Source organism: Diceros bicornis, chromosome 34 (assembly GCF_020826845.1).
Source record: "Diceros bicornis minor isolate mBicDic1 chromosome 34, mDicBic1.mat.cur, whole genome shotgun sequence".
NCBI classification, from domain to species: Eukaryota; Metazoa; Chordata; class Mammalia; order Perissodactyla; family Rhinocerotidae; genus Diceros; species Diceros bicornis.
Window position 1 is genome coordinate 32,329,167 of NC_080773.1, and position 9,142 is coordinate 32,338,308.

A 9,142-nucleotide genomic window follows, 5' to 3' on the forward strand; every position below is an offset into this window, starting at 1 on the left:
TGCCTGGGTTGTGTCCTGCAGGGGTGATCCAACGAGTGCCTCACATTCTCAGGTGGGGCAGACGCCCATGGCTGACAATAATGGATTCAATCTGTTTCAGGCCACACAGGGGAGGTTGCTCAGTGCTGACCGTGGGCTCAGGGCAGCGGGCAGATATTCCACTGCCCACCCAGAAACACGGGGGAGGGGAAACCATAGTTTCCCAACTTCGCCTGGAGCCCCAAGCCCTCCCTTCTTGTGAAGACCTGGGGGTCCTCTCTGTTTCCACACAGGTGACCTCCTCCTTAGGACCCCTTGATAGTCCTGGGCACTGGAGGCCACTCAGCTTTATCTCTAGCTTTTGCTGTGGTTTCCTCTCCACTATGGGAACTTCCATTTCTTTTTTTCTATGGGAACTTTCATTTCTCAAAGAGAAATGAAATTAAATGTTGCAAGTAGCATTTCCCTGTGTTAAGGGCAAATGAGAGCTCTTGGGTGGGCACATCAACTATCCACTTGACTCTGGAGTCAGACCCCATGATCCTTTCATGTCCCAAACCACTCCTGTGTTAACCTGGCCTGGAAATTGATTGATCCCTCCCAGCACCACTGACCCACAGCCACTCTGAGGAGTGGGGTTCATGAGAACATGCTGCAGATGAGGAAACAGGCTCAGAGATTGTACGTTAATGCTCAGGGTTACACGGTCAGTGTATGATGGAGTACTATTTAAATAAAAATCAGCTTTATCCCACAATTCGGAGAACTAACCCAGTCATTGACCCCTAAAGCTGAAGACAGAGCCCCAGGAAGAGGAAGAGAGCTCTGCCTGAGGGAACAAGGGGCTCTGAGGAAGCAGAAATGACTCAGAGGTTTGTTCCCAGAGAGATGGGAATGGATGCTGTTGCAAGAAAAAAGAGAAATCCATGAAAGTGGCTGTGAGAGCAAAAAGCTGACACTCTGGGGCCAGGAGAGGAGTGGTGTTTCCTTCCCTGATTTGACTGTATTTCTCCTTTGTGCTCATTGTCACAACGACCTCAACCAGAACTGTGCGGTGAGATGTTGAGTGTGTGCCTCTGCTGATCTGAGCTCTGCAGGGCAGCAGGAACCTACATCTTCCCTGAAGCATCTCCAGGGCCTGGATGACCACTGTCCATGGTGAGGACCCCACAGGGATGAGCTGATGGACGGGCTGAGGATGAAGGAGACCCCATGGGGGAGGCTTTGAGAGGGAAGGACATACCCTGAGTCACCCTAAACTAGAAGTGGCATCTCAGGAAGGCACCACCTCTATTTGCTGCTTTGACCTGGAAACTAGAACCAGGCTCTTGGGAACGGGTATTTCCCCTTCCTATGGGGCTGCTGACATGACAACCCCGTGGTGGGGAGGACCAGACTCCGAGCAGACACATCTTGTGCATCTCTCTGTCCTGCCAGACACTGTAGTCTCCTCCATCTTCACAGCAGAGCCACAGGGAGGAGATGCCATGACCCCCACTCTCATGGCCCTGCTCTGCCTTGGTGAGGTTTGAGGAGGGAAAGGGAAAGCCCTACTCTGGGAGGGACCCCACCCCACAGCCAGGCACTGGTCTTTCAGGAGACCTCAGCACTCAGGAAGCTCGCAGGGAGGTGGGGTTCTGCTCAGACTTCAAGGACAAATCTCACAGGGAACTCTCTTCCAGGGCTGAGCGTGATCCTAAGGAACCCAGTGCAGGCAGATGAGTCTGTTCCCAGGCGTCCCAGGTACCACATTCTCATTGAGGACAAGGGGACATGCCTGAGCAGCTGGGAATGGAGAACAGCAGCTCTGGGCTGATGGGTGGGAGACATCTGGGAGGGTTCTGGGGCTGAGAGCTGGGGAACAGAGGTCATATATGTCTTGTGACCCAGAGTTTGATATCCTTCCAGGGAGCCTCCCCAAACCTGCCATCTGGGCTGAACCAGGCTCTGTGATCCCCTGGTGGGAGCCCATGAACAGCTGGTGTCAGGGGACCCTGGAGGCCCTGGAGTACCAACTGGATAAAGAGGGAAGCCCTTTTCCTGGGATGAACAGTCCCCACTGGAGCCCAGGGAAAAAGCCAATTTATCCATCTCACACATGACAGGGCAATATGCAGGGAGACGTCACTGTTACTATCTCAGGCCCACTGGCTTGTCAGAGCACAGTGACACCCTGGAGCTGGTGGTGACAGGTGAGAGGACACTCAGGGGTCCCAGCCTCAGGTCTGCCCTCAGGAAGGGGGTCTGCTCTCAGGGGTGTGTCCCCTCTCACAGCCCAGCCCTGGGGGATATGAGGGAGGTGTCAGCCCCATTTAACATGCTGCCTCTTCCTCTCCTAGGAATTTATAGCAAATCCACCCTCTCAGCACTGTCGAGCCCAGTGGTGACCTCAGGAAGGAATGTGACCCTCCAGTGTAGCTCATGGCTGGGATTTGACAGGTTCATTCTGACTAAGGAAGGAGAACATAAGCCCTCCTTGATCCTGGACTCACAGAGACACCCTAATGGGCAGTCCCATGCTCTGTTCCTTGTGGGCCTTATGACCCCCATTCACAGGTGGATGTTCAGATGCTATGGCTGTTACAGGATCAAACCCCAGGTGTGTTCAGACCTGAGTGACCCCCTGGAGCTCATGGTCTCAGATAAGGTACCTCAGCACTCCCCTCTGCCTCTACAATCTATTCAGTGCCCTGTCCTCAAGATACATCTGGGCTGGAATGGGAGGGGGGGGCTCTGAGAGACAGTCTTCAAGAAGGAAATCTGCCCCTCAGAGGCCCTCCCGCCACTGCCCACTCCCCTCCCTCACATCTAGTGTCTAGAAGGAGGCAGGTGGGCAGAAGGGGGCTCTTGGGAGGCACATGAGAGATGTAGGCAAAGAGTCAGAATGAGGTAGGGACTCCACAGTCAGCCCCAGACCCTCATCCCTTTCCTGTCCTCATTTCCAAGACCCTATGGGGACCCCCAAGCCCCCACTGACAGGTCTCATCTCTACAACTGGTGAGTCACTGAGGCCCCTTTGCTCAGAGGGAGCACAGACCACCCAGGGCAGATCTGAGAGTCTCTGTGAGGATCTAATGCCCCTCAGATACTCAAGGACAGGCTTGCGTCCCATCAGGGCTGGGAGTCAGGCAGAAATGCCAGGGAGACCACAGGGCTACACAGGCCCTGAGGTAGGATGGATGATGGGTGGCACAGTCATGGCACAGGGAGATGTTGGGGCCCAGCCTTGGGGAGGAATAGCTGTGCTGACATGAGAAGAATGACAGCCTCTCTCACATCCCCCATTCTTGTTTTATGATATACGGCGTGGAATCCACTGGGGGAGTCTCAGTGCTCCCTGAGAAGGTGAGTTTGGACAGGTCCCTGGTCCCAGGGCTCCTAATCTCAGGTGAGGAGACTCTGTTTCTGGGGTCTCAGAGCTCAAAAGGTCATCTCTGGGCTTTGCCCACTGGAAAGTAGGAGACATGGTGGAAATAATGGGACCATAGGGGAGGTTCCACAGACAAAGGTCCAGCCCACGAGAGGGTGGAAACAGATTGGAACCTCCCACCCCTGGGACACCCCACCCCTGCAGCTTAGACAGGGCTGAGGCAGGGAGAGGGGTGGGATGAGTCTCAGTGAACTAAGAGGAAATGAGATTAGACACAAATTACAAGACCCAATGACTTCCTGGTGTCTCCCTCTCAGAACCACAGCATCACTACTCACCAGGAGCCAGGAGAAGACAGAGATCCCACAGAGGTGTTCCTCTAGGAGTCAGGGTGGGAGGGACACCTAGGAGGTGGGGCTGAGAGTGTGTGGGCTCAGCTTTCCTGGGTGGTTTAACTTCTGAGAACGCCTTTCTCTGTCTGAATAAGGGGGAGCTGCCTGGCCGTGACCTCCAGAGGCCCTTTCATTTCTGACCTTCTGGGGCATCTGGGAAGTGGCTCATCATAGACCTGCTCCTGGTCCTGCCCTCTCTGGGCCTGTCCTGCTGCTCCCGGTAACTCTGACCTTGTCAGGATTGAAAAAACTGAGGGAGACAGGAGGTGAGTTCACGTGATTTTTGTCCATCAGGCCTGGAGTCTCAGCTTAGCAAGAGGAAGCCACAGGATTGTGAAGACTGCAAAGATTTGGAATCCCCATTGATTTAGTATCTCAACCCTCCTCCTCTCATACAAAAACTGTGGGATTTTTCTCTCCCTTGTCAGATCACCTGGCTCCCAAGCCCCTAACCAGTTTTGGAGGATGTGTGGAGAAGAAGGAGAGGGGCGAATTTGAGCATTTGGGGTCCAGGCCTGACTTGGAATCCAGGGAAGATGCTGGGCTGATAGAAGAGGACAGGCTGGGAGAGACGGAGAGAGGACAGACAGACACTCCCCTGGAAGCTCCTGTTTCTCATTTCCAAGAAAAATGAGAAAGAGACCCTTAGATGTAGCCCCTCACTCACATATGTGGGGGGTCCCCGAGCCCTCTCAGACCAGGACAGGAGGCTGCTTGGGCAAGGTGGGATCTGATGTGGGTGCAGGTGGAGACCACCTCAGACACATTCCTATAGAAAGGAGCATCATCGCCCCTATGTACTGCTCTGCACAGCCCTCCTATGCTCACTGGAGGCCTCCAGCCACTCAGTGCACACCTGAGACTAAGGAGGGACCATGCACGGCTCCCTGTGGTCACTTATGGGATCACTGCACAGAACGTCTGTGTGCAGCTCACGTCTACTCTGCATTTGCTGTGCACACTTCTCTGTTATTTCTCTCTCTTTCTCTGAGAATTTTACAGCAATACTTGCATATATAAATTTAAAAATTTACTTTATAAATGTTTCTGACTTAAAAGTAGGTCATTCTACTGCTGTTTTCATTGGGATTAGATTAAATTTATAAATTCATTATGGAGAATAACTTTTAAGTAATGTGAAGTTTTCTTATAAAAGTTGCTTAAAATGGAGTTTTATTAATGACTTCAGATACATTTTGAAGTTGCATTCATAAAATTGTCTAAACTCATAGCTTAAATATTATTCAACAACTTTATTAATTCATAAGATCTCTGATTACTTTATATTTTCTAAATAATTGTTAAGTATAGATAATGATACTAGTTTGCCTCTATTAATTTCATCTCTAATTAGCTTATTATACATTCTCCACCTTTCAATTGTTTTTCAACTGATCTCCTCTGATTTCTGGATAATAATTATATTAACCTCAAGAAAATTGAAATTTCACTTTATTTCCAGATGTGTACCCATTTTATTTGCATCAAATACCGTATGATAGTGATGACAAAGTAACAGGCTAAGATATACCTGAGTGTCACTTTAAAATTATTTTAGGGTAAACATCAAAAATCTATATTTTATACATATATAACACTATTGACCTATCCATGTTGGTCCATATTTCTCTTTCATTCAGGTTTTATTAGGAAAAGAAAATATTATTTACTTATAGAATTCAGGAAGTTTTTTTCTGGACTTTTTTGTATCTCCTGATTTTTTTTTTCTTTAATTTAACCATGGTGAGATACATTTAAAAGACTTCTTAATATCAGTCATTTGGATATTAATCCCATTGAATGACGTCTAATATTCATTCATAATTTCTGACTTGTATAAACTTATTTAGAATTTTTACATTGAGATGTATAATTAGAATTGATCTACAATTTGTTTTTATGTCTTTTTTATGTTAAAAGTGGCTAAAATAGATCTGCAGGGTTACTTATGCTTTTGTGCTCACCCAATTTTATAACAGCACTGATTTCCTCTGTTCCTTAAAGCTTCAAAGACCAGAACTGAGGAGTTTCCTGGTTTTGGATATTTGATATGGAGAGGGTAGAGGTTACCCTTTTTTTTTTTTTTTCTGAGGGAGATTCACCTTCAGCTAACGTCTGTTGCCAATCTTCCTCTTTTTACTTGAGGAAGATTCACCCCTGAGCTAACGTCTATGCCAATCTTCCTCTATTTTTTATGTGGGTCACAGCCACAGCATAGCCACTGACAAGTGATATAGGTCCTCACCCTGGATCTGAACGTGGGCCACTGAAGTGAAGCATGCCAAACTTAACCACTAGGCCATGGGGCCCGCCTCGAGGCTATCTTTTTTTTTCTTTCATTTATTGTTTTTTTTGAATGCCGTTAACCATTACAGGATTTTAATATCAAAGAAGCTGAGAATTTCACACATTTTTGCAATCTACTTTCCTACCTGGAATTTTAGCATGAAAAAGTTCAAATATAAAATTAAATGACTAGTCTTCTCTTCTTGAAATCATATACCTGTTTCCAGAGTTCTTCCAAAGAGAGAGATGATGATGATGCTGATGATGGTGATGATAATGATGACGGTAATGATGGTGATGGAGCCTCCCTCATCTGTCCTGTCCTTTCTGACCTGTCTCGAGTGCACCAAGCCCCCAAATCTCACCTCCCCTTTCTCCTCTGGATCCTCCTTACCTCCCACAGACATGACTTTATTCCTTATTGAGGAACAGTCTGAGATCTTTGTGGGGACCTGCTCCTCCTGCAGCCTGTGATGTGCGTGGTCTGGGTCTTCACCTGGCTCCTCTCAGGCTCCATCTCCTACTCAGACATCAGCTTGAATGTCATCTCCAAGTGTGACCTTCATTGTGACACTGTTCAGAACAGACCAGCCTCCTTCTAACCTAACTTATTTCATCTAATTAATCCAACCATACTGTGTGGTGTGAATCTTCTCTCTTTCTCATATATATATATGATAAATATATATATTTAATACATTTCATATATACACACACACAAATGTCCAACCCCTCATCCATGGATGCTTGGTCCTCAGGTGTTGAATAAATAGAAACTCTCATATCTAGAAGAGTTATCTTACATGGTCCATATCCCAGAATGAACAGGGAGCATATAAGAACTCCATTATTTCTGTATTAGGAGACCATTTTTCTCATCAATCCCGAGCTCTTGGGGCACATTGAAATTCTGTTCAAAAGTGACTCAGAAGCAATGTCTAAATTCAAAACATAAAGGGCAACTGAAAGAATCCAATGAGAATAGAGGGAATCCTTCTACAGCAGAGAAAGCGTCCATGAAAGGACTGAATAACAGTGATGTCATGAGAAACAGAGGGAATTATAAGAACACAGGGCCCAGGGGAAAGGCTTGAGTTGCATCAACTCTTCATCCAACTTCAATTTTCTTTGTTTGTTTCTCAAGAGTAGCTGAGGGGCTGGCCTGGTGGCACAAGCAGTTAAGTGTGCGTGCTCCGCTGCAGGGGCCCAGGGTGCGCCAGTTCGGATCCTGGGTGCACACCAACGCGCTGCTTCTCAGGCTATGCTGTGGAGGCGTCCCATATAAAGTGGAGAAAGATGGGCACGGATGTTAGCCCAGGGCCAGTCTTCCTCAGCAAAAAGAGGAGGATTGGCAGATGTTAGCTCAGGGCTGATCTTCCTCACAATAAATAAATAAATAAATAAATTAATTAATTAATTAAAAAAGAGCAGCTGACATCTTCAGCCCATCACAAAACAAGTCATACTCCAAGAGTGGTGAGTAGGAGAAATTCTTAGTTATGGGTCTGGTGCAGATGGTCATGAATTGTCAAGGGGAGGCAGGTGCCCTGGGTGGACATACAGGGATCTTAGGGTGATTTTCCTCTGCTCTGACCTCTGTGACCTCCTTATCCACAATTCCTAGCCTCACGTCCCCAAGACTACACAGTGGAGAATCTCATCCGGATGGCGGTGGCTGGTTTGATACTGGTTGTCCTTGGGGTTCTGCTATTTCAGGCTCAGCACAGCCAGAGAAGGACCCAAGATGCAGCTAGGAGGTAAACACAAGAGGGAACAATGCACTGTTCTGAGTGGTAGAGCCTTGGCAATAAACCTTGTACGCCCAGGAGGTTCTGGAAGAGCATCTGAGGGCTGTGCTTTGTGAACTGCCTGCAGGTCATTGGGAGGAGAAGGAATCATTGTTCATGTGCAGGGACAATGCCTGGACTCTTCTCCAAATAAAGCTTGGGAATTTCCCTCATGACCGCCGTTGAGTTATCTTGACTGGCTCCTATCTTTCCCCATTTCTGTGAAATCAGCGTGTATCCCACATGGCAGATTTGGGTCCACACTACCTCAGGCTTTCATGCTCTGGTACACTTCCATGTAAAATATTTTTCTTTATTTCTAGTTACCACATACGTTGTTGTGTATTAAGGAATCTCCATCTCTTCATTCAGAGCATGCAATCTGTTTTAATAAATCAATAAATTGTCATAACAAAGATACGGCTTGAAAGTGATAAATATAAAATGATGAATTAAAATATTCTCTGTAATTCACAAGCCCTTCACTTTTCATCAGATGCTACTTGTGTAGTTTCTTCAGAAATATCATTCCTTGGATTGAAAATATTGCCCTTGGAAATGATAGCTAGTTCTTTACTGCCCCAGAACCCCATTGTTAAAAATAGTGACTCAAGACATTTTCTAGTTTCTCTCGTGTATATACTCCCTTCCTGGCCAACTCCAAGGTGGCAATGTGAGGTCCCAGGTGCAGAGTTGGGAAGTGAAGTGCAGAAGTGACTTTCACAAAACAGCCCAGCCAGTAGAACACCTTGACTTCCACTCTGATAGCCCCAAAGTGCTCCTAGGTTTCCTTGTATTTTACGTGTAATAATAATTCCCACTTCCATATTGTGGCACAGTTTCAGTGAAATTGAGAGACCAAAATCCGCATTCAGGTGAGATGCAAAGTGAAAAATGTTAATGTCAATTGTGGGAGATAATAATGAGCACATAGGATTCTAATTCATTACTTGTAGGAGTGCAATGTACAGCCATCAATTTAGAGAGTAGATTATACTTGTCTTGTTAAAGTAAAAGACACACAGCTATGATCTTTAAGTACATACCCTAGAGAAAATGTGTACAAATACACTATGGCCCATTCACGTGGACATTGACAAGAAGTAATCCACATTAGCCAAAATCATTTTAAACTACATGCACCAAACAGGAAAAGAGAAAATTTGGCGTTCTTTGTAGAAAATGAAATATTATATGTCAGTGAAAACAGACAAACTAAAATTCCAAATGGTCATGTGTATCCTTCTTCAAACATGATAGTGAATAAATGTAAGAAGATTATAAAAACTATGTGTTTAGGATTATTCCATTTACTCAAACTCAAAAAT

The 9,142-nt window shown here is 46.4% G+C and overlaps 1 pseudogene; it reads left to right on the forward strand.

Annotated features, from left to right (window-relative positions):
- The first annotated feature begins 690 nt into the window (after positions 1 to 690).
- On the forward strand, positions 691 to 8,291 carry LOC131397414 (leukocyte immunoglobulin-like receptor subfamily A member 5; annotated as a pseudogene).
- Positions 8,292 to 9,142: the final 851 nt, after the last annotated feature.